General features: G+C 34.7%; 2 protein-coding genes and 2 pseudogenes across 2 annotated transcripts in view; 1 reads left to right on the top strand and 3 right to left on the bottom strand.

Annotated features, from left to right (window-relative positions):
• Positions 1–1,129, bottom strand: part of LOC125841358 (dolichol-phosphate mannose synthase subunit 2-like) — a 20,334-nt pseudogene extending 19,205 nt beyond the window's left edge.
• The window catches only part of LOC125841350 (plastoglobulin-1, chloroplastic-like), a 71,563-nt gene that overhangs the window by 37,087 nt on the left and 7,369 nt on the right, over positions 1–27,107 (bottom strand). The gene's annotated exons all lie outside the window — the stretch shown is intronic.
• LOC125841355 (uncharacterized) overlaps positions 1–27,107 on the bottom strand; it is a 225,423-nt gene that overhangs the window by 9,826 nt on the left and 188,490 nt on the right. The gene's annotated exons all lie outside the window — the stretch shown is intronic.
• Positions 2,546–7,468, top strand: LOC125841354 (syntaxin-22-like; annotated as a pseudogene).

Below are 27,107 nucleotides of genomic sequence, written 5' to 3' on the forward strand. Positions count from 1 at the left end.
AAAAAGGCTAGAGTTGCAAGAAAAATACTACCACCCGCCCGAGCCCTTGGCATCAGGGTCAGGATTGATCTCAAAACTGATAAGCCCCTTCGTATTCCAACAACAAACTATGCCTCAGTCCCAAACAAGTTGTCGTCAGCTATATCAATCCCCACTTTCATTTAGGCTCATTTTATATGAATTCAACCAACAACAACATATCCGGTGTAATCCTACAAGTTGAAGTCTAGGGAGTGTAGTGTATTATGTACGCAGCCTTACCCCTAACTCATGCTTGAATGTCAATTACCCTTTTCAGAAACTATGGAACATAAATCCATAATCCTTAAGAAATTAGTTTTCAAAAAAGCTCAAGATTCACAAGTTATGTCCAGAAAGGCTACAGGATCACAAAAAAAAACAAAAAAAATGGACATTTTGATGGATCACTCAATCAATCAACTAAAAACTTAATAAAATTGGCAATATGAGTGGGAAATGGAAAAAATTATAAATTTTTTTGCATAAATTCAGCAAAAATATTGAGACCCCATTAAAGTAAGAGAAACAACAAACTTAGATCACCTGAAAAGTTCGGTTCTTGGTGTTGAAGATTTCTGCTTTCAGAGCATGAAGATCGCCATTTTCAAAGAAAATGAACTTTGATTGATTTTCAATTTATTTTTTTAATTTTTTTGCCCTTTGCTGTAATTGGACCAAAATATATTGGGCCCAACGTTTACATGGGCCTAAATTTGAGAGTGGGTACCAAAAGAGAGGAAATTCTTTCACTAATAACCACACCATCAACATACTCACGATAATCTCGAGTGAGGTTTGAAAAAGATAAAATGTATACAGACTTAATCATATATTTTATGGATTAGATAAACTATTTTTGATAGAACCACATTTAGTTTTAAAAAGTCACGCGTAACATTCTAAAATAACAGTTATATTACATGATGAAATGCAAAAACAACCATTTTAGGATTGTAAAGATCACAAATTTACTATATTTAGCAACCTCATAATCAAATTTCAAAATCTCCGACATGAGGTTTAAATCGTCTATTTGAATTTTTACAATTGTCAAGGTCTAACTTCATACTTGAGTTCTAACGTCTTGATTTTGACAATTGAACCTTTTATCTTTTGAGTATGAAGTTGGATTCCAACAATTTAAAACTTCATACGTAAAGGTCTGAAGAAAAATAAGAAACAATAATGATATAACACGAACAATCTAAAAATCGTAAAACAAGTTAAAATTAAAAAAATTAAGGCGATGAGTTCAATAAAAAATTAACTAGCACTTAAAGTGGTACCTTATTGACTATTTAATTACTATTTTAAAATTCATAATAGAACAATTCAAATTCAAATTTATACAAACAACTTAATCATTGACCTGTCATAGTCCAATATGTTTAACTTGACAAATATTAGAATCCAAATTATATTATTAAAAGGCCAGAACATTATTTGAATAGGCATTCAAGGGTAGGACATATCAATTAATAAAGTTGGTAAAAAGTAGAAAATTTGAATTTAAATTTTAAAGACCACAAAATAGACTAGTAGGTTACTTCATTATATTTGGCAAAAATTTCAAATAACAAATAATAGGAACAAACAAAATAACAAATAATAATAACAATCAAAGACTAAAATAATAGGGAAGTGATAGGAATACTCCTGAGAAGGAAAAACTTGATAACATTCATCCACTAACTTTCTACTTAATCCCCGACCTCTATATTTTTCTATCATATGATCGTGTCCTTGCTAAACTACAAGTAAATTATGTCATGTTTAGTTACCTTCCCGCGATACTTCTTCAGCCTACTTCTACCTTTCTTCAAACCAGCCACAATCAATTCACATATCCTCATTTGAACATCTTACATATTCTCTTCATATACCATAATCATCTCAATCTGCTTTCCTTAGCTTTTCCACCATATGGACTACTCCCACCTTATCCCTAATGTCTCTATTCCTAATTATATCTCTCTTACTATACTCACATATCCATCTGAACGTCTTCATTTTTGTTACTTTCATCTTTTGGACATGTGCGCTCTGATCGATCAATACTTCACCACATACAACATAGTTGATCTAACAAAACACTCTGTAAAACTCACTTTAGTCTTGATGTCATATTCTTGTTGCATAAGATCACGAATGCGACTCTCCAATTCATTCACCCGACTCCAATACAATGGGCAACATCCTTATCCATCTCCCAATTTTCTTAAACTATTAATCCAAGATACTTGAAACTTTTTCTCTCACTGAAGACTTGCACATTAATTCTCACTTCCACGTTCGATTCAAATGAAGTAGGTGATTATACTATATTTGAATAGTCATAATACATAAACGTATCCTACTTGTTTAGCTTTATACAAGTTATAAGTGTCTTTTTATGCACACTAAAAATTGAAAGACATAAATATCAGTTAAAGCAAGTTAAAAAACACATTTATATATTACGTTTGAATAATATAAAGGTAAGTTGCCAAGTGGCAACCAGCTGAGCTGTGTCACATCCAAAGGGACAACGAGACCTGCGCCTCACACAAAATGCACACCATTTCCTTTCCCCTTTTTGAAAGCTCAAAAAGATTTCTTACTTCTCTTCTTCATCAGAATTCAATTTTCTCTCCATTTTCTTCCAAATTCCCCAAAACCCAACTTCCAAAACTTCATAATCTTGACATATTTGTGATAAAAATTTGATCTTGTTTGTCTCTGTACATATAATTACAGATTCTTGGTTTTTGGGAATTTCACCTGAAAATTTTGCCCTTATCAATTTCCTTACAAATTGCCCAAACCCCATTTTTTTTATCGTGATCAAGATTTGATTTTGTTTGTCTCTGTGTATTTAACTGTAGATTTTGATTGTTGGGTAGTTGAGATTTTTCGAAAAAAATAGAACAAAAGTATGAGTTTTCAAGATTTGGAATCGGGTCGACCTTTGGGGTCTCGTCGGTTCCAGACAATTGGGAAGCAAGACCCAACCCAAGCAGTGGCTTCTGGAATCTTCCAGATCAATACTGCTGTGTCTACGTTTCAGAAGCTAGTGAATACACTTGGTACCCCAAAAGATACGCCTGAGCTACGTGAAAAGTTGTAAGTGTTCTTTAACATATACAATTCAAAGTTTTGTATCAAATTAGGTTGAATTGCATAATTAGTGTATGTTAGTTTTAGCTCGTTGAAAGTTCAGAGTAAAGGGGGTGTTAATATATGTCGAATTCAAAATGAAATAGTATAATTATGATGATTTATCCAAAAGGAGCTGAAAATGGATATAGTAGATTATGACTAGTTTGGGATTGAGAGGTGATTGATTGATTGTTGATTGAGGTCACCTAAATGTGGCGCTTAGTGGTCAATGAAGTGGGTTGAGAACATGAAGTCTTGGGTTCTCAATTCCCAGTAGAGGCAAACCATGCAGTCTCGGGTTCTCATTTCCTGTCAGAGGCAAAAAGAAAAGGTGATTCCTTGCTATCTGTCCAAGCTTTGGTGAACATAGTTAGGTGGTACGGTGGAAGGTAGCAAGTATATCGTGGATTTAGTCTACTGGACAATTAAGGATGGCTGAGCAATTGTTTACTTATTGCCTATCAAATGCTTTCTGGATGGACTGATGTTAAGTGCTGTCTCACTCCTTCCCTGGGAGAAAAGAGGGTTGACATTAGGGGTGGGTTACTAGGAAAATGAAAGGGTGGTGGGGAAAGTGCAGTACATTGATTTTGGAAAATGTTGAAATTTGTCTGTTCAATTTTTAGCTAACCTCTACCAGATGCTCCACATTACTGTTATTCCAATATTATTGTTTAGAAGCAGTGTCAAGTGTTCCAACGGAGCTCAAAGATGTTGCCTACCTTTTAGCTTGTGGTTAAAAAAATAGTAGTTGGCATTTGATCGAACATTTATTTGGTGGTAACTGTGCTAATTTTGCTCAACTGCAGGCACAAGACAAGGGTACATATTGGCCAGTTAGTCAAAGATACATCTGCTAAACTTAAGCAAGCAAGTGAAACAGATCATCATGCTGATGTCAGTGTAAGTTTTAAAGAGCTCGATATTTCTCCTCATCCACTTCTGTTGATCTTGATGGGTATACATTTTCAGGTCTCATATATTTAAACACATACTGTTTGTCTTATTTCTTTGTGAGTTTCTTATATACTAAGTTCTCATCCTTTTCTATATGGAGATGGCTGAATGTATGAACTCTGATGTGTATTTCATCGTCTTCTTATTATAACTTTGTCACATATATGAATTTATGTTTATACTGCTTTTTCTCAGGCTAGCAAGAAAATAACAGATGCTAAACTTGCTAAAGATTTTCAAGCTGTCTTGAAAGAGTTTCAAAAGGCTCAGAGACTTGCAGCAGAGAGGGAGACAGCATATACACCTTTCATTCCCCAAGCTGTTCTTCCTTCTAGGTAATGTCAGCGGCAATTATGGTAATTGTCATTTAGTAAACAGAGTTACTGGCATATGAAGAACTACATAAAAAGAAACTTTTAGTGCTATGATGTGTACTCTACAGTCTCATTTTTATAGACTTAATGAATCATACACTTCATCTGTATTTGTTGCCCCACATTTTTGCTCATACCCTTCATTTATATTATGTCGTGGTAAACAGTTACACAGCCAGTGAGGTAGAAGTTGCTGCAGATAATAGTATGGAACAGCGAGCTCTCCTTGTGGAATCAAGAAGGTGAGTTAGTCTAGTTCTATTATTCAATTTGTTGTTTCTTACTAGTTTTTGCTCGTCTCTAGGTTGTTAAGACTCATTTTTATCAAATTCAGATATGCATTAGTCAAAGAAACATTGATGGTTGACAAAATTACTAATTTCAAAAAAAGAAAAAGAAAAAGAAACATTGATGGTTGAATTGGTTGCTAAAATTCACCAGCAAGATAACCATCAGTTATAGGCATACAGGGAAATGAAATTCACCTTTGAGTTTGGTCTCTAGACAACTGATGGGTTAGTGCCACGTTAGATAGAAGACTGTTTGCTGTGGTACAGAGAAATCAGATTACAAATGAAGCTCGGGGCTTAGGGTGTTGGGTAATGAGCTTCCAATGGTGTAAAGGTTAAATTTATGTGGTGTTAGTGTTGTTTTTTGATGAAGGAGTCCATTCGGTTTCTTTGGGAGTTCAAGGGGATTGAGACAAGGAGTCCATGGATTCCTAGGGCACCGAGTAAGGTGTGCTTCTTTGTTTGGTTGGCGGCAAGGGGTGCAATTTAACTGCAGAAAATCTGTGAAAGAGGAAGATTAGCTATGTCAGTTAGTGCTTTATGTGTAAGAGTGGATGTGAAAATGCTGATCATCTTCTTTTGCACTGTAATGTGGCTAATCGGTTATGGAGGGTAGCCACGGATTTGTTTCGGATTCAATCGGTGATGTCGGGTACAGTCAAGGAGGCTTTGCAAAGTTGGACTCATAGGATGGGATAGAGAAGCCCTAGGGTATGGATTGCTGCCCCCTTAACAATCATGTGGAAAGGGAAATAGGACATTTGATGGGGTGGAACAAGATTTTGTAAAATTGCATAGGAATGTTTTGTCTCTAGTTACTTTTTGGGGGACTTACGAGGTCCTTGTTTGTATAGAGGATAGAATCTCTTATGTTGAGAACCATCTTTCGACATAGGTTCTCTGGGAAAGGGTATCAGAGGCCAACGAGTTGAATTAATTCACCTTATATATTAGCACCGACATGACAAATGATTAGCTTCCATGAAACAATAAATTGAAAACTTGCATTTTTTGGCCATGTGCTGAACTTTTATTGACATCTGACTTTTCTTATGGAACTATTCTGGTGATGGCAATATGATCAAAGATAATGTTTTGCATCCTTAAGACATATCTTCATTTCTGATCTGGTTGTTTTGTGTTCCACGTGCCCCTTGCTTCAGGCAGGATATTTTGCATTTAGACAATGAGATTGCTTTTAATGAAAGCTATTATTGAGGAAAGAGATCTTGGAATACAAGAAGTACAACAACAGATTGGTGAAGTGAATGAGATTTTCAAGGATCTTGCCGTTCTTCTTCATGAGCAAGGAACTATGATTGGTAAATCACTTTCCTTCGTTTTGAACTTTCAAATCTTTAGAGGACATTATTTGACGTATACAATTCTCCTTTTCTCAGATGATATTGGCTCCAACATTGAGAATTCTCATGCTGCTACTGCACAAGGGAGATCACAACTTGCTAAAGCTGCAAAGACCCAAAGATCAAATTCATCTCTGGTATTTCCATTACTTATACAAATTTTTCCTGAACATAAATCTGGCTCGGTTTTGTTCTGCTTATATTCCATGAGAACATGTATGTTTAGACTCTTGGATCTTCGAGAATATAGATGTGGACGATGGGAAACTTGTCATAGCATTAAGGTGCTGCATTTTGCAAGCTATGACTAAATGGTAACTAGATGTTCTAGTTACAGCATGGTTTGACAGAAATAGAGAGAAGAAGAGTAGTTATGCCAATTTGCTACTTAATTCTGGGCATGGTTGTGGTACCAAATTTGAAGTGCCATTATGAGGCAGTCGTGGGTCGAAGTTTTAATGAATCATAATGACAAGTCAAGTCATGCGATTAGTTTTCTTAGGTTCGGCTTTTCATCTTTTAGGAGTGGGGACAAACTTGCCCAGAAACCATGATTATTAAAAAATTATGGGTTCAAATGAATTAGTTGAGGCGCTCACAAGCTTGCCCGAAACCACGGTTATTAAAAAAACATATCGTGGGTTCAGATGAACACGCAGCCTAGAGACTACATCCGCCTCTAGAAGTGGGGTTGATTTTAAGCCCTTTTGGATGGTGTTGAATCGTTCAACCTCATCATTCCCTATCAAATGTAGGTGGAAAATATAATTACTAACATTCATTCCTCGCCACTTTATATAAAAAATCATAAATCTTTTCATCTTATATTCCTCGTAGCGCATTCTTAACGGATTTTCTTTTCTGCAGACCTGCTTGCTTCTGGTGATATTTGGGATCATACTTCTAATTGTGATCATAGTACTTGCAGTATGATCAGAAGATTTTGATATGGGAGGAAGAGAGATCCTAAACTCTTCATAAATGGAATTGATCTTTTTGATTCAAGATGTTCTTAAGGCACCATAAAGTATACTTGTGGTTTGATCCATGAATCTTTTAGTCATGCTAGAGAAGTTGTGCAACTGTGACATGAAGTTTCATATGCTGTGTCGTGGCGTGGGGGTGGGGGTTGACATGCGAGGGAAGGTTTGTCTGCTATGTTTGTAAATTTTGTGTTTGTGTTTGTGTTTGCAATTGTGTGTTGCTGCCATGTAATGGCTGGTTTGTTGATAAAATTTGTTTCTTAAATTTCTTGCATGATCAAGGCCCCGATAAAACGAATCTAGTCCACAACTTATTCATGATATAAGCTGTCATTTACATAGCTGCTGCCTATTTAGTAACATTTTTTTGTTTTGATTTCGGAACAATTAACCTATCATATGTATCAGCTTGGCTTCATCCCGAACCTAAGAGGTATTCGGATCTCATATGAACAGCTAACGTCTCTTGTTTCTTGTACGGAACAATTAAAATAGTTTGAATTTTTAGGTTTCCAAGCAATATAAGGTCCCCTAAACTTCACTTCATTTTTTTTTGGTAAATGGTGAATAATTGTATTCATAAAAGGCACAAATGTAGTGCTGGGATTCTGAACAAGTGAGCAAAAGATCCACAATATATCCCTCCTCAAGTCTTTAGAGAGGCTCTTTAAGAATACCAGTAAAGCTAAATAACAAGATACAAGCTGGAATAGCGTACCACCCGCTTATTCTTGTTTTGTCCAGTGCTAGACAAAGTTAAGAATGGTGTAAGAGGACAGTGCAAAAAGAGACGAATAAGAGTTTCCGCATGGTTGCCCACATAAATAACAACCCAAGATAAACGCGCTTCACTTCTATGAGGAGCTCATGACTTCCAGATTTGTTTCTGAGGCCATAGTTTGAGATGCTGATCTTCCTTTTCCAAGATTTTACACAACTCGCCTTGGTTGCAGTCTTTACATTGATATTTCTTCTATAATTAACTAACCAAGTCCCATCAACTCTTGAATCAGAGACGATAGAATTTGAAGACAATGCCAAATCGTACAATCTGGGAATTTGTTCTTCGAAGATACATGGCTCATCTATCTTCTCCTCCTCCGCTTCCTTCGACTATCATCACTTTCACTATCACTGTCATCAGAACTGGATGATGATGATTCAGATCCAGAACCAGAACTCCCAGACTCATCATCCGATTCAGAAACGGGCTTTTGTTGTTGCATGATAAGCCTTGGCATGTTCTGTAAATACTCTCGTAGATTTTCAGTAATTCCACCGAGACCAATGGAAGTGAAAAAGTTGATAGCAAACCTTGTATTCTTGGGATTGTCCTTCGGGAAAATAGAGTCAAGGGAATCTTGTGTCCTCCTATGATAGTTACAAATGAAACATGCGTTAATTAATCCCGCAATTTATCAATGTTAGAAATTGCATTGTGGGCTACATGAATCTCCACCTGCATGGACCACAAGGCAAGCTAATTATTACCTACGTCCATGTCCATCTTTTATTCCTCAACCATCAGTATAACGGAACACCAGAAATTTGGTTTATGGTATGCATGATAGAATGATAATGCCTCTATGCTATCCATGAAAAATACAAGGAGAAGTCGGATTCAACGAAAGCTCATGTTTTGGTTATTTCTACTCTTTTTTTGTATCCAGAAACTAAGTTTTTCCTACACCTTTTTTAATGTTTGTTACAGAATATTATATGATATTGTAAAGATATTCTCTTACCTTATATAGCTAGCTAAATCATATAAAGATGTGTAGGATATTTACTTACCTTTGATAGAACCTCTAGTGATTGTATATATACATGTACTTCTTAACATAGTGAAATACAAGTTCTTCTATTCCCATATTTCAAATAACATGGTATCAGAGCCAGACCATTGGCTTCGTCGGAGTTAGGCTTACTGCCTCACCAGACTCCGTTTCGGTCTAACTTTCTTGTCCTCTCCGACGTTTTCCTGCCTTTTCTGGCTTATACACTTTGTAGTGCTCTTGATCAGATCTGGTGAGATCATTCATTTTTGCTTCCGTTCTCTGATCGTTTCTCTGATCTGTAAGTGGTTATTTCTCTCAAAGGATCTACTATTTTGTGTTAGACTACTATTTTGATTTGGGTGAGCAGAATTTTAATTGAGGGATCAGATTAGTCCTTTGTTTGTTTGAGACCTGTTTGAGTATTTTGTTTTTATTTGAGAAGATTCGTCCTTTCAAGTGAAGTGTTGGAGTTGATTTCCCGGTTGTCATCTTGTGTTTCATATTTGTTGGCTGATACAGGGCTTCAATTTTGTGATAATTTTGTGATCTGTTTGAGTGATTTACTGGATTGTGTAGCTGTGTCCGGTAGACACCACCTAGTTTGGGTAATTTTGGAGGGTTTTCTATCGATTTATTTTGATACAGTGAATATATTGGTTGGGAAAATGACGGCTTCTAGTCCATTAGCTGATAAAATGGTTTTGGTTTCGGCTAAAGAGTTCGCTAAATTCTCTCAATATCAGAAATCATTAAAGGAATCCACTTCATTTAATGCCTTCACTGAGTCGGATAAAACATGTCTTATCACCTCATCAAATAAATGGGTGATTGATTCGGGGGCCACAAATCACATGACAGGTAATTCCAATATTTTTTCTAGCTTTCGATCACACAAAGCACCCTCTCCCGTTACTGTAGCTGACGGATCAACTTGTAACAGTGTTGGATTTGGGACTGTTAAACCAACCTCGACTATTACTTTGTCATCTGTATTAAGTCTACCAAAGTTGGCCTTCAATTTGATTTCTGTTAGCAAAGTTACAAGAGACCTTAACTGCTATATCTCGTTCTTTCCCGATCATTGTTTGTTTCGTGATCTTACGACAAATCAGGTTATTGGTAAAGGACATGTATCTGATGATCTCTACATCCTTGATGAAAGGGAGTCTCGGTCAGTTGCTTGCTCTAGTGTCATGTCTCCATTTGAAGCACATTGTCGATTGGGACATCCTTCTCTACCTCTATTGAAGAAGCTCTGCCCTCAATTCCAGAATATTCCATCATTGGAATGTGAGTCATGCCGGTTTGTAAAACATCATCGTCACTCAATTGGTCCAAGGGTTAATAAGCGAGTTGAGTCGGCATTCGAGTTAGTTCATTCTGATGTTTGGGGACCATGTCCTATCGTCTCCAAAACTGGGCACAAGTATTTTGTCACTTTTGTGGATGACTTCTCTCGAATGACTTGGATTTATTTTATGAAGAGCCGCTCCGAAGTATTTACTCACTTTGGTGCCTTCTGTGCTGAAATCAAGACTCAATTCAATGCTTCTGTGCGTATTCTGAGGAGTGATAATGCAAAAGAATACATGTCAGAATTATTTTTGTCCTACATGAGACAACACGGTATTCTCCATCAGTCTTCATGTGTTGATACACCCTCTCAAAATGGAGTTGCTGAGAGGAAGAATAGACATTTACTTGAGACAGCTCGGGCCCTATTATTCCAAATGAAGGTGCCTAAACAATTTTGGGCCGATGCAGTCTCAACGGCTTGTTTTCTGATTAATCGCATGCCATCTACTGTGCTTAATGGTGATATGCCTTATAGTGTTCTTTTTCCAAACAAGGCATTATTTCCAGTGGAACCTAAGGTATTTGGAAGCACATGTTATGTTCGAGATGTTCGACCATCTGTTACCAAGCTGGATCCCAAGGCATTGAAGTGTGTTTTTCTGGGATATTCTCGCCTCCAGAAGGGGTATCGGTGCTATTCTACTGAACTTGGCAAATATATGGTATCAAATGATGTGGTATTTTCAGAAACTACACCATTTTTCTATGCACCTCCCATTTGTACGAGTCAAGAGGAAGAAGATGAATGGTTAGTCTATCAGGTTACCCATTCTGTTTCTCCATCTCCCAGTTTGCCTATTGAACACCAATCGAGTATTGTGCCTTTACCACCTGCTCCAGCTGCGCTAGCAAAACCACCAATTGTTCAAGTTTACTCGAGGAGAAGAGATATTGGTGATACATGTCCTGCACCAGTCTCTTCATCATCAGATCCTCCTTTGCTTGATCCTTCTGAAAACATTGACCTCCCTATTGCTCTTCGTAAAGGTACACGTACTTGCAAATCCACATATTCAATTGCTAATTTTGTTTCCTATGATCGCTTGTCCTCCATTTCTAGATCTTTGATTGCTTCTATAGACTCCATCTCTGTACCCAAAACAGTGAAAGAGGCCTTGAGTCATACGGGATGGTCTAATGCAATGCTTGAGGAAATACATGCCTTAGATGAAAACCACACGTGGGATTTGGTGGATTTACCCAAAGGGAAGAAATCAGTAGGATGTAAGTGGGTCTTTACCGTTAAAGTTAATCCTGATGGTTCTGTGGCAAGACTTAAGGCAAGACTTGTGGCTAAAGGGTATGCTCAGACTTATGGGGTGGATTATTTAGACACCTTCTCTCCGGTTGCCAAACTCACTTCTGTCCGCTTGTTCATTTCTCTAGCTGCTTCCGAGAATTGGCCTTTACATCAATTGGATATCAAGAATGCATTCCTTCATGGTGATCTTCAAGAGGAAGTGTATATGGAGCAACCACCTGGTTTTGTTGCTCAGGGGGAGTATGGGAAAGTCTGTCATTTGAAGAAGTCTTTGTATGGCTTGAAACAAAGCCCCCGGGCTTGGTTTGGAAAGTTTAGTGAGGTGGTTCAAGAGTTTGGTTTGAAAATGAGCAAATGTGATCACTCAGTCTTCTATCAACAATCAACCGCTGGCATTGTCCTCCTTGTTGTATATGTAGATGATATTGTCATTACAGGAAGTGATTATGCACGGATCTCATCCCTCAAGTCTTTCCTGCATATGAGATTTCATACGAAGGACTTAGGACAGTTAAAATACTTTCTAGGAGTAGAAGTAAATCGAAGCAAGAACGGAATTCTTCTATCTCAGAGAAAGTATATTCTTGACCTACTTGCAGAGACTGGAAAGTTGGCAGCAAAACCCTGCAATACCCCAATGATTCCCAATGTGCATCTCATGAAAGATGATGGTGATCTTTTTGATGATCCAGAGAGATATAGGAGGATAGTTGGGAAGTTAAACTACCTCATTGTGACTCGTCCAGATATTGCATTTGCTGTAAGTATTGTTAGCCAATTCATGTCCGCACCTACGGTCAAACATTGGGCAGCTTTGGAACAAATTCTATGTTACTTGAAAGGAGCTCCTGGACTCGGCTTATTGTATAATAATCATGGACATACTCGTGTTGAGTGTTTTGCCGATGCTGATTGGGCTGGATCCAAAATTGATAGAAGGTCTACTACGGGCTATTGTGTATTCGTTGGAGGAAACTTAATATCATGGAGGAGCAAGAAGCAAAATGTTGTATCTCGATCTAGTGCTGAATCTGAGTACAGAGCTATGTCACAGTCTACATGTGAGATTATGTGGATACACAATCTTTTAACTGAAATTGGATTGAAACATCATGCACCAGCAAAACTTTGGTGTGATAATCAAGCTGCTCTTCATATTGCCTCGAATCCGGTGTATCATGAAAGAACTAAACATATTGAGGTTGATTGTCATTTCATACGTGAGAAGATTCAGGAAAACTTGATTTCCACAGGCTATGTGAAGACCGGAGAGCAACTAGCTGATTTGTTCACAAAGGCACTAAATGGAGCTCGAGTTAATTATCTATGCAACAAGCTGGGCATGATCAATATCTATGCTCCAGCTTGAGGGGGAGTGTTACAGAATATTATATGATATTGTAAAGATATTCTCTTACCTTATATAGCTAGCTAAATCATATAAAGATGTGTAGGATATTTACTTACCTTTGATAGAACCTCTAGTGATTGTATATATACATGTACTTCTTAACATAGTGAAATACAAGTTCTTCTATTCCCATATTTCAAATAACAATGTTCAATTACGTTTTCCCTTTAAACTTATAGCCCTTTTCATCTAATGTTTAACAAATCAAAGGCGACATCACTACCTTTCGAAACTCAAAGCACATGCAAATATATGGACATGTCAATCCATGTAAGCATGCACACAGTTTCGCGAAGGACAAGACTCAACAGTAGCAGAATAACACAAAATATAAGAAAGAGATCATGATACCAACCTCCTGACCAGGCTCTAGTTTGATTTTCAACAGCTTATGCCCTGCTTCTTCAAAGTCAACGCTAGACATAATAGTAAGGTAGATCGTTCTCCGAAGGTTGATTAAGTTTGTCTCTGTTTCGTCCTTTATTTGCATTTGCTCCTCATCTTCTTCTTCAGACTCTTCATCTTCATTGTCATCTTCATCCTCTGATTCGGCATCAGAATCTCCTTCTTCAGATTCTTCACCAAGTATTGCCTTCTTTAATTCTTCATACTTTCTTTCGTTCTCTAGGAAATTAGGATCCGGCTTGAAAATATCTGAGCACGCAAAGCAAACATAAAAATCGACATTCCATATAGTTGCTCCACGAAACAAAATATCTAGTAGCCTCCAAAGGCAATCCGTTTTATTACTTCTACTATAAAATTGATCATGACATACCTAAAGTAATTTCTGGATCTATTGTATCTGAGAGAGAGACTTCATGTGTTAGTTGATCTTCCTTCTCAACAAGGTCAAGTTCTGGACGCACAGCTTGGTAACCCTGAGTAGGATGCATGTAAGGGATCTAATATTCTTGCTTTGATAAATAAGGGATAAAATATAATCTTGCCTCAGAAAACAATAAATTATCGAGTAGTATTTTTTTACTCAGAAAACAATTAAAAAGCAAACTCACCTGAAACTTTGCTTTACGCAATGCAAAGAGGCTTTCAATTAAGAACTGAACACGTTTATCTATTTCTCCTTCATGAAGTATACCATGGAACCGCTCAAAGATTCCTATTTAAAAGGAAAAAGGTATTAACATGGCAACCAAAGCAAAATCTTCAAATAAATAAACGAAAATATAAGTCGTGAATATTCTATAACAAACTTTCAATGTGTACTCACCATGTAATCCTCGTGGACAGAGGTCCTGAAGCATTGAACCACATTCTGTAACAAAACCAACCGCAACCTCAACACTATCATCAGTAGGTTTCTCCAACAAAACCGTGAGTAGTTCAAGAGCAATAAGCTCGTGGACGATTTGTTGGTTCACAAGGTGAGCAATAAATTTGACAGCTGCTAACAGCTGAGGCTGCAAGCGTAAAAAATTAGGGGTGAGACAAATTACGACAAGATTTTTTTGTCCTGCTAAGGTTATGAACAGATTCGGACTGCATTGAAGTGATGAGACTAACTGCACTACTAGAGATACAAACCTTATCATTTGTACAAGAACAATACAATATGTTGCACAAATAAAAAATGTACTGCAAGCACGAAAGCAAGAGATACGAACCTTATCATTACGTTTATAAGCTCTTTGCAGCTGCAGTATGATCCTTCTTAACAAAAGATCACCCACTTCAGGGAACTTGGTATTAACGACCGCAACCAAAGCAGCAAACACATCAGTAAAACCCGGAGAAGCCATTTGGGACTTCATACAGGATCTACAAAACAAACCCCTCCCTCGAATTAAATTCTCTGCGAACAACTCTGGAATAATGTTTTTGAGGTTTGCTGCATTAACTTTATTCACCAGTCCATTGATACTCTTTCTCAGAACATCCCAAGTCATCCTCTGGTACTCAACACTGCTCTTGTCCTGAACCTCCTTCATCATCATAGCCAATTTGAATGGTGGAATGTACACTCCCCCACTCCTGCCCAATTTTGCTGTATCGACATTCAAATTACCATCTTGCTTTTGCACCTTGGAAACCTCACTGGCTTTCAGTGCCCCATCTTCTTGGGTATTATCTTCCCTATTTTTGTCTTTTCCATGCTTATCAGCCCCAATCCTTTGCCTTGTATCCTTTCTATCATGGTCATCACCATCATCCTTCTTTTCTCTTTCTACGTTCCTCCTCTTCTCTTTCCTATCGTCATTATACCGATCAACCCTACCCTCCCTTCTATTTTGCACCTTTTCATCATCAGACCATTGATCTAGTAATGAAGCCAGTAATTTTAACAAAATTCTTTTAAAAATTGCAAAAGTACCAAAATATTTGAGATTCAAACTCGTGACTTAAAGCAATTCTTAAGCTAGCTTTGTTGTTGCATTTGAAGTTTCCCTTATGTCTAGAGATGTGATAAACAAAAAAAAATTATTTTTGATAAAAGAAGTTCGATAAATCCCCTTCGAATCATTCAATTATGCCCTTGTTTTACACAATACTTGAATTCCTATGCATGTTATTAGAGACAGATTTAAAAATTTTAAATTTAAGGAGTGTAAGGTATCATCATCAATTGTGATAACAAGTATAGATAGAGGTAATATATAAGTATAATAAACCATCATAATTCTATTACAATAAAAAGTAGAGACCCCAAAAAAAGAAAATGGAATCTTGCTTTTAGTAGTGGTTTAATAATGTACTAAAAAACTTTTAGTCTTTTAAGAGCATTGCAAAAGATATTACGTATTACTTTTCTTTAATATTTAAAAAAGCATCGACACAATGCAAAATTTGTGTTAAATTACACGCAACGGATTCGATAGAACTCATCGATTTTAGCTTGAATTATAGGATGTGTTAAAAACCCATATATATAAAGAATATAACTTACTGACTCGAAATTCTAAATTTGCTACTATTGATTTGCAACAATTTCAATAATCATAGCTATTGATAGACTTGTCAAGTAATTGTTTTAACCTAAAAATCAACAACACGAAGAAATTGTTCTAAGCAAGTTCTTTGCTTAACGGGTTTGGAACAACAAACAACTATCTCGTTCGTCTTTTGGATGCCAAAAAAGTTGCATTGGTTGAAATGGAATGATAGAAGTACTCCCATTTTGGCTTTTGAATGGTAATTCAACAACAAAAGTACTTAATTTATTTAGGCTGAAAAATTGAGCAATTTGATTATGTTTCTCTAAACCCATTTTTACAAGCTCATATCTAACTCGATCCGATCAATTGTCGAAACTAGCCAAGGATGTCATAATTGAGTGTTTTTGAATAAAATGATCTTTTAATTTTTCATTTCCCCCCAAACATTTTATAGATTTAGAAGACATATGGGATGAGACATCCGAAAAGATCCTGTCCTTAGTTACAAGCTTGTACATATGCTTCTCAAGCTACACTTTGTGATAGTAGAGAAGTGTTTCAAATACTTTTCAATAAGGGGAGATGTTGACACCCAATTTTGACCGACCTTTAACCTTTTTGGGAATGCTATTCGATTAAATACTTAATTTTAAAACGTATTTTGAGTTTAAAATTTTAATCAATTTTGTCTAAACATTATATAATTTAGTATGCATGATTTATAAAAATTATTGTAAATATCATTAAAATATATTATTATTATTATATTTATTGATAGTTAAACTCGAAATAATTACTTTATTTAAATGTTTTAAAAATTAGATGTGTATAATTTATATGAAAATTTTATAATATATGTAGTATTTTGTTAATTGAATAGCATCTCCTTAAGTTTCCTTTAAATCATTTAAATTATAGCCTAAACTATCCAATTTTTATTTCAATTCTAGCCACTCCAATTCCAATTCTCTTTTCAATTATAGCCATCTGTGTTTTAAATCATAGCCATTTTCAATTCAATTCCTAAAGCCCTATCTTTTAATCCTAACCATTAATCTCGTCCCATTTAATCCTGACCACTCATCTTAGATTGTTTCAACGGATGAGATTAAATCAATTATTTCTTTCCTATTCTAATTTCAAAAGACCAAAACCCTAAAAACTATTCTCATTCTCTTCCTCTCACTCTAGCCAGTAGCGGAGCCAGGATTTAGATTGAGGGGTGTCAAAATATAAAGTAGTATGCACACAAAAAATTCAACAAAATAAATTTTACTAATAAAAGCAAAACATAATTACATTATTACAACCGTACTCGACGCGGTTTCATCTCTTGAAATGTTTTTACAATAATATCATTAGAAATATTAATAAATACATCTTTTTCTACATAAGGAACTAGACAACCGCTCAAAAGCTCATCATTCATCCGATTCCGCAAGGCATTTTTAATAAACTTCATTGCCGAAAAAGCTCTTTCAACGGATGCAGTGGCAACTGGTAAAAGCAAAGCAAATTTTACTAAGCGGAATACAAGAGGAAAGTTTAGGTTCTTCTTTGTCTCAACTAATTTTCTTGAGAGATCACTAAGTCCATCAACAAATTGGACGAGGAAAATAAATACAAGGTGTAAGAAAGTAGGAACTTATCGTTGCCATGACCAGGAGATAGATTGACGCCGAGCAATGGTGATTCAAGTCTGAAGACGACTGCACGACGCAGTCAGCGAACAAAGACGACTTTTTTGGACTCTTCCTCTTCAAAACTTTTGATTTTGGAATTGGGGATTTGTTTAATCCCTTGACTCTAAATCCCTAAAGTGTATTTTATTTCTTTTAAAAAAATAAAATATTAAAGTAAACTTAATTTAAGTCAATGGTTTAAAAATTGGAGGAAAAAACGTTTAGCTATCTAAAAACTAAAGACAAAAAAGTTACAGTTGTCTGAAAAGTAGAAAAAAAATGCTGAAAGCCTTTAAAAAAAATAGACTTCAGCAAGGTTCGAACTCCCAACGCCTAGGTCAATGACAAGGCAGAACTTTGTAGCCCCTGAACCGCTGAACCAACCCTTCAACTTGGTTCAGGAGTGTCAATTCTAATATATATAGGTATAAAATCAGAATTTGGCTTACCTATACAACGTAATTTTCCGATGAAGGGGTGTCGCTTGACACCCCTCAGGCAAGGGTAGCTCCGCCCCTGTCTCTAGCACATATTCTTTTCCTCTCCTCTTTCTCAACAGATCAGCCGCCTCCCTCAGCTCTCCTCTCCATTTTTTTTCTGGTGAAACTCATCACCACCTGCTTGCAGCAGCCGTCCTGCTCTCTCTCCCTCACCTATTCTCCTTTCCCTCCTCTCTCCACCAGCAGCACCAGCAGCCTCTCTCTCTCCCTCACCTTTTTTTTTCTTTTTCCAGCAAAAGCAGCAGCAACCAGCCGGCAAAGGGAAGTAGCCGGACAGCAACCCCAGCCGCTCCGAGCAACGACCAGCCAATGGCGAGCTCCGGCAAAGCGGCTCCGAACCAGCGAGCAGCAGCTCCAACCGGCGAGGACAGCCACTAGCAGCGAGCAGCTCTGAGAAACAGCAACAACCAACAACAGCTCCAGTGAGCGATGCTGGCCAGCAGCAGGCTCCGGCGAAGGAAACTTCGCTCAGCGACCATAGGCAACGCCGCCCATCGCCTCCTCTCTTCTCGCTCTGCCCGCCTCTCCTCTCTTTCGTGTCGGACATCGAAAAATCAACAGCAACATTGAACTCCATTGAAATTAAAGTTTCAGACGACGAATTCTAGAATATTATTAAAACCGCAAACCCAAATCAGAAAGATAGAATTCAAAATCGGGAGAAGACAGAAATAAAGTAAACTTAATAAAACTTTTAGAAGACTAAACATAATTCAGATCCGTCCAGGTTCATCTTTATTTAATTATTGTCCATCTTTTAACAAATTTTTGTTCTTGTAATTTTATGTTTGCTACATTGTGATAGTCAATAGTTACTGCAAAGGTGGGGCTCAAGCATGAAATATTGGTGATCTTTTCCAATATAGTGGATTGCTCTCTTTAACAATATGCTAATATCTAATGTTGGTTGTTTGAGATGTCTCCGTTGAGGTTTACTTTGTCATAATGATGATGGAATTGCTAATTTCCGACTGCTTATGATAGTTGCTTCTCCTAATTGATCATAATATTTGCTTCCCTTAAAATTCAAGATTGTCCTTTTGCTGATAATATTTTCCATTTTGCCTAAATTGCTTGAATTGATGTTCTAATATTTGTTAAACTTGTTGCATGCAATATGGATTGGTAATTGGTGGTAATCTATGACCTGACCATTCATTGAATTATTGTGAATAAGTTTATTGAGCTAATGACTGTCTAATTGATTCCTTTACCTTTTTATTTATATTTTGTTTAAGCAATCGTGTTGTATGAATATTCCTTTCCTTCCCTTAATTTAGCGATTATTGTTAAGTAACCGTTTGCCCCTTAATGAGTTGACGGATCTTTATTTGTTTGTTTATGGTTGCCTTAATTGGTGAATATTTGACTCAATTGATTATTGTCTTCCTTATACATGCTAACCGGTTCTCGTATTATTTGTAACTTTGCCATATTTAATTGCTCATTATTTGGAATTTTTTTTTTAAATAAGTCTGATTGGCTTTCCTTTGAAATAAGGAAAATGGTATATTATTTGATTCCTTAAAATATTTAATTCCCTTATATATGCCCCTCTTCTAATATATAAATAGGACCCCTCTCTTCATTATTCACAGGCTCATATCCAGAGACTTGATACATACTTACTTGCTTTAAGAATAAAATTTATAGTTACTCATAAAAAGAAAAATAAGAACTCTAGTAAAGCTTTGGATCTCTCTTTGTCTCTTATTGTTGTGTTGCTGTTTTGGACCTGACATTTCCATTCAAATAACTTCATTGCTGATATTTAATTTTGCATAACTGGTTAGTATCCATTCACTAGTTTAATTTTTATCTTTAGCATTGTTTGCATTGTTGTGTGTTTAGTTGAATATGAGGAAGCATCCGAATTAGTTATTCGTTCTTCTCTCTGTGTGTGTAATAATATATCTATTGATTATTCTTCATTCGTTTCGAATCTTATGTGTGTTGCCTATATATAAAGTGATAGATTGCTATGAATATGCGGTGTTATGAATATCTTTGTCACTATAGGTATCTACTACACTACTCCCTTTAGCAGGTTTTGAACTTGAAGTTCAAGGCACATGAAGAGTTCGCCCGGATTGGAAAACATTTGGACGGAGCCTTATTTTACTTTATTTTGATGTTTGTCTTTCTATTAGTGCTGATTTTATGGGATTTTGTAATATTGTTGTATAACTCTAACTCTATTATATGAAATAATTGGGGATCGTGTAAGGGGGGAGGGAATTACGTGCTACTTGTTTATTTTTTTTTTTATTGTTACTTGTTTGCGTTAGAAACCATACTTATAGGATTGAGATTTGTTTAATAGTCCGTATTTTTAACAAATATGTTCAGATCTAACGGAATATGCTTTTGTCATTAATCATCTATTTAATCCTTTAATTAATTTAAAAGTGGATTGTGTTTTAATTGCTTATTATAATGTGTTATGGGATTAGCATTAACCATCTTCATAACTATTTCACAAATAAGTGATGTATTTGCTCCTTGTTCCATGTAATTCAACTAAAGCTCCCTTTATACAATAAATGAAGTATAAATTATAGGAACCACATATTATAAGTACTAAATAACATCTTATCCCTTCTAGTTTTCTATTTACCAAAAATCCCTTAAAAATGATGTTTGCGGGATACATAGCGTTGTGCACGGGATACATTAGGTTTGATACATTCCACATAGCGGGATACATAGCGTAGTGCACGGGATACATTAGGTTTGATACATTTCATATAGCGGGATACATAGAGTTGTGCACGGGATACATGCGGGATACATAGCGTTGTGCACGGGATACATAGCGTTTGATACATTCCACATAGCGGGATACATAGCGTTGTGCGCGGGATACATGCGGGATACATAGGTAAATAAGGGATTTTTGAAATTTTTGAAATAAGTAGGGATAAATGGATATTAAGGTAAGTAAAGGAGTGTAATTAAGTAATTTGTCCATAAATGAATAAACTTTGAATAATTGTCATAATATGCTTTATATAATTTCGTCATCTTAGATACCATGCCTATAGGGTCTAAATAATTTTTCAATATGTTTTGGGCTTAGAAATCATGCATATAAGTTTAAACTTGTTACATATTAGATAAATATCATGTCTATAGGGTTAATAATTTGTGTAAATGAATTAGATATCATGTCTATATGTTTGATAATATTTTCAGCATATTCACACTTAGAAATCATGCCTATAGGACATAATTAATTAGTTGAGATGTCAATCAGTATATTAATGAATAAAAAGAGTAAAATTCTGATTTAAAAAAAATAAATTATAATCTGTTTCCTAGATTGAATCTGGCTCAAATAAGTTAGGTTCTGCTCCGTTTTGCTAATGAAAATACTAATAATTCATTCTGATCCGCTACATGCTTTGCAAATAGAAATATGTCTTGCATTTTGTGATCTATTTGCTAATCACCTAAAAATTAACTAATAATTATATTCTGTCTCTCTAAAATCTGCTATTTTCAAATTTGCTGACCTAATTAAATCTGCCCCTGTTTTAAATATTTCTGCCCTTAATCTTGACCAACCTGTGCTAATAATTAAATAAAATTGGTTACTGCTCTAAAATATTTCCTGCATCTTGGTCATTGTTATGATACTTTTTTTTAAAATCATATAATTATTTGTTGCACTTAAACATTTTCCTGCCACCTAAAATCAATTATTTCGGCATGAATCTGCCACCTTAACATACTGCCCTAATTTAAATAAACTCGAAATAAGTAACTTCTGCACTAACAAACTGTTCTTTTATTTGAAAATAAATTAACGATTCACTTTTAGCATGTTAGTTAATAATAGTATAATTTGCTTTAAACAAAAATTATTTTATGCATCTGTGAGCAATCTTCTGCCTCATTAAAAGTAAATGAATATTTCTGCACTTGTAATATTTTTTTTCCTCTAAATTAATTATATTGATATAATGTTTGTTAATATGTCACACACTTAGCATGCAACCTTTTCACCTTACTTGTGTTTGCTAGCATGCTAATTGAAAACCTAGAGGTCAATATGAGATTTACATGCTAAGTGTTGTCCTATTTATTTGACTTGGTGTCTAGGTAGGCCTATTAGGAATCATATATTTTATCTTTGTCTAAATTCACCCTAATAGCAATCCAATGTCTCTTGGACCTTAAGCGGGGACGATAGGCACCTTGTAGAGACGAGAAGCATGCGGTGGTGGGGTAGGGGTAGTTTAGGCCCTACGGAGATGATGACATCGACTCAGTTTTAATGACAAACCTTGGTTTTGTCTGTCCCTACGAGAAGCCGATCAAAATAAAGAAAGTCGAGTGTTGATCCGTAAAGTCCTTCAGAGTCTCCACTCTCCTTGGATTTCGCTCGCCACTCTCCCTCGCCTCTCTCACTTTATACAAACACAAATGTATAAATTGTGTTTGTGTTTGTATAAAGCGGAAGAGAACTGCATATACAAATATATATCTCTTCGTCTTAGATACTTATAATTATACAAATACAAATATTTCTCTACTTAGTTCTCTTTTGTCTTTCTCTTTTTCTCGCTTTATACAAACACAAATTATACAAAATACAATGTATAATTTGTGTTTGTGTAAAGCGAGAGAGAGGTTTGATATACAAATACAATTGTTTTAACTCGATTCAATTGTATACGAATTCAAATTTTATGTAGATATACAAACACTAATAACATATACATATACAAAAGCAATTTTCATAGACACAGATACCTTATTTATACAAATCAGATGCCTGCGATTTTATTCAATCAGATGTTGCCTACGATTTTTATACAATTCTGATGCTCCATAACAAACATTTTGCTATGGAGCGCAAATAACAAAACTGTAGTTATAAAGCGCTAATATGATTTTTATGTTTGTTAAACCTAAAATTTACTCAATTAAAAAAAAAACAAAACACATTAATTACTTTTTCTAAAAAACTCCAACATACTCTATTGTGACTTATGAATATACATAGTATATCAAAAAAAATTGTTAAACCTTATCACACCTTCGATATGAGATTAAAAGTACCTATAAACTAGTTTGATCAGCTTATAAATTCGGCCATATTTTTTATTTTATTTTAAAAAGGTGATATCACTTGTATAAAATCATGTGTATTGGCTAAACAAACATATCTTTTGGTTAAGATTTTGTTTTGCAAGTACCGTCTTTTTTATGGTCCAAAAGGAAATTATTTATGACCAAAAGATTTGATTGGATTGTTGAAAGATAGGAATTTGAGGGAGCAAATCTGCAAATAGCTGCAAAAAAAAGATTTTTTTGTAGTTCTAATTATAGGTCGAAATTTCAAGTCCAAAAGTACAAAATTAGCAGAAAAGGGGCTTCAGAAAGTGATATATGCCTCATTTGTCCACTACATTATTTTTGTTCCTTTATATTATCATCATTTTGTCTTCCCCTTTTTTTGGCTTATCTCATTTGATGTTCAGTATCTATTTTAAATTTCGATCAATTTAAATTTGTAACGAATTTTTTTATTTTTTATCAAAAGTGACTTATATTCAAGGTTCGAACTTAAAGTATTTATTACTCCGCCATTATATCTTTGGTGATTATATACAATTTTGTACCTATACATACTTGCAAATTATTTGAATATTTTATTAGTATATATTCAAAAGTCTATTTTCAAGCCCCGAGTAACAATTGAAGTTCAATTTCCTATGATAGTTTGATTAGATTGATAGAAAATAAAAGAATATTCCCTATATTGATTTTATAAGATTATTTAATTTGACACAAATTTAAAAGGATTTTTGTTATAATTTGTTGGTTTTTGTGTTTTGATTATCCCATTATTTTGTGGTTGTTTCTTGTTTTTTGCATGCTATGTTTTTTTTTTATTTGTTATGTCTTTTTTTATTTTTGTATTTTCTTTTTCAAACTATTCTTGATATGCATTACTTAAGTCAAGGATCTTTCAAAAACAGTCTCTCTACTTTCGCGACGTAGGGACAATGTATGTGTACATACTCTAGTCTCCTTATACCCTATATGTGAGATTACACATGATATGTTGTGTTTTATTTGTAGCCCGTCCTAAAAAAATTGGTACATTTCTTTTAGAAACAATCAACTTTAACTTTCTATATACCCTTAATTAGAGTTTTTATAGCCACACAAATATTGTGTCACATTTAAAATTATGCAACAACAATATATTTAGTGAGATCACACAATTGTGGGAATATACACATATATACCTTATCGCTATTTCGTGGAGGTAGAAAGGTATTTTTGAAATATCCTTGATTCAATAGCAACAAATTTAAGTACAAAAAAGAAGAAAATGTTGTTCATCTTGTATTCCTAAGATACTTAGAACAAAACTTTGAAGAACTTGGTAAGAAACACCAAAGTTTTAAAGAGTATATTCAAACTAGAAAATTAAAACTAGTAGAGAAAATAGAATCAGAAACAGATTAGAAACAATATAAAAATATTTTTCTCAAAGAAAGAAAATCGAGCCCACTGAATGCACAGTGTCCCCTTAAGGAAATTATTCCCCTCAAGTACCCGAGGTTAATGGAATATATCCTCCCAGGATAGAACGATCTTACTCAGCGGTGTATCGGTACCTAAAATCACGGTGTCAGCAAACCACTCAACGGTAGTAAAGTACACTTTGAATACTAGATTTAGTAGTAGTAGAAGAAGTCCAGAAAAAAATGTTTTAACTAAAATGAGAGGAAACCTTCAATTTATAGAAAACAAAGGGTAGTGTGAAAATGTTCCTATTGTGCCTTACCGGAAATGTCACAAACCTTTGGAAAAGTCACAATCTTTCGGAAAGGTCAAAACCTTTCATAAAAGTCACAACTTTTCATAAAAGTCACAACTTTTCATAAAAGTCGCAACTTTTCATAAAAGTCACAAATCTTCATAAAAGTTGCAACTATTCATTCTCCATTCACACCTTTTAAAATCCAACATAAAATAATAGAGAAAACAGCCAAATACCCCCTCAACTTATTACCCGATTCTCAACTACACACTTATACTTCACAGGGGTCCTATTACCCCCTAGAGTATTTTAAACACAAATATTGACACCCTTAATACGTCACCCCCAAATCTTTGTTGCTGAGTGTAATGCACACACCTATTTTTCAGAATAATTTTTTTTAAAAAAAAATCATCACCAATATACATCAATTTTAATGCTTTTCATTTTTTTTCTCCACCATTCTATTCATCTTCCTAAATCATTCTATTTTTCTCCATTGTTCCCAATGTCTCATCTTCTCCAATCCATCTCCATCTCCATCACACCCATCATTCTCCGTCTTTCTTCTATCTTTCCAATCATTTATTTGCACAAAATCGAGTTGTTATTGTTGAATTCAATAAATTAACATGAATGTTGAATCTTTTTATTATGGTATCTTATTGCCATTATTGTCTAGTTCTGCATCTGGGTTCTCTAGTTGCTTATTTTATGGATTTGAAGATGAATTTTTCCTTGCCAAATTTCAAATTCTAATACCCACTTTCAATTCCTAACAAGAAATTTGGGCTGCTACTATAATCGAAAAGATTTTTCTAGCAGAAGTTGTAATATCATTTTTCAATACCGAATTGAAAGTATTTTCCATTGAGGTGAAAGAAATTAAAGGATTATCATTTTCTTTCTTTTGGTTATGTTGTCTATTTTTAGGAAAGATTTGCAGGTGTTAGTCATGAAAAAGTTCATTATGGATTAAAAGTGAAAAAAAATGAAAAAATAAAATATTGTATAGGTAATTGTCCATGGAAGCCATGGCAAAATTCAATTGCAGAGGTTTAATTTTTAGAGGTTGGTAAATGGTTAGAGAGAGAGTATGTGATTGTAATTAACTAAATTTATTTATTAATTGTATTGAATTCAATTAAAAAATGACAGTTGTCAAATCATTTAATTTTGACCTATTTATCTGTCTTATACTTGCCTCTAGGAATGTGAACACACTTGTTGTGCCACATCAACACTTAAGGGTGTTAATATTTCTGTTCAAAATACTTCAAGGGGGTAATAAGACATCCGTAAAGTATTGGTGTGTAGTAGAGAATTGCGTAATAGGTTGATGGGGTATTTGGTTGTTTTCTCTAAAATAATAGAGAAATCATAGTAAGTAACAACATACAATGATAGATATCAAAAAAAAAAAAACTACATAATAATAATGAGACTAATACGATAACAAACATATCAACAACTCTAAACCCTCGGCAGTGGCGGAGCCACCTTACTATTAGGGGGTTCATCCGAACCCCATTCGGCGGAAAATTATATAATTTATACATGGTTAAAATAACTTTTAAGGTATATGTTGAACCCCCTTCGATTACTTCGTGTATCTATTTTTTTAGATTTTGAACCTCCTTATTGAAAATTCTGACTCCGCCACTGCCCTTGAAAAGCAAAACAACCCTCCCCTACCTACCGCCCTATTTAAAATCATAAACTTTAAAAATCTTAAGTCTTTCTTAAACTTTGTAATTAATCAAACTTTACCAAACAAATGCAGCAGACACGTTATCATTTACCAAACATAATCAATTCTTACGGTACAACCCTCCTTTGAGAATATTTATTTTATTATTTATACTACATATACAAAATCTCTTTTCACATTAACAAGATAAGAATAGATCAATGTAAAAAATATTCGCGTTAACAGAATTTGAAAAAGGATTACACTCTTAAACAGGTTTAACAAAAATAATTTATTTTAATATAAATATTAGTGATTATTTCCACATTTCAAACTTATGATTTATTCATTATATAAAGATAATTTAACCGTGGCTACAAGCCTCCTTTTTCATATTGACAAAATATAAAATAATGCATGCATGTGCATTATTTCTAAAAATCCAAAAATAATGTTGAAAGTCAAAGAGATGAAAGTTTGACTAATTATTTTCAAACCTTAGAATTTTCATTATTATTTATTGTATTGGGTAGTATATATATTTTTTAATTAAAGTAGCTATCAATAATGATATTTATAGGATAGAATTAGTCTTTTAAATTTTTGAGTTCCAGATTTTAGACG

Source organism: Solanum stenotomum, chromosome 10, assembly GCF_019186545.1.
Source record: "Solanum stenotomum isolate F172 chromosome 10, ASM1918654v1, whole genome shotgun sequence".
NCBI lineage: Eukaryota > Viridiplantae > Streptophyta > Magnoliopsida > Solanales > Solanaceae > Solanum > Solanum stenotomum.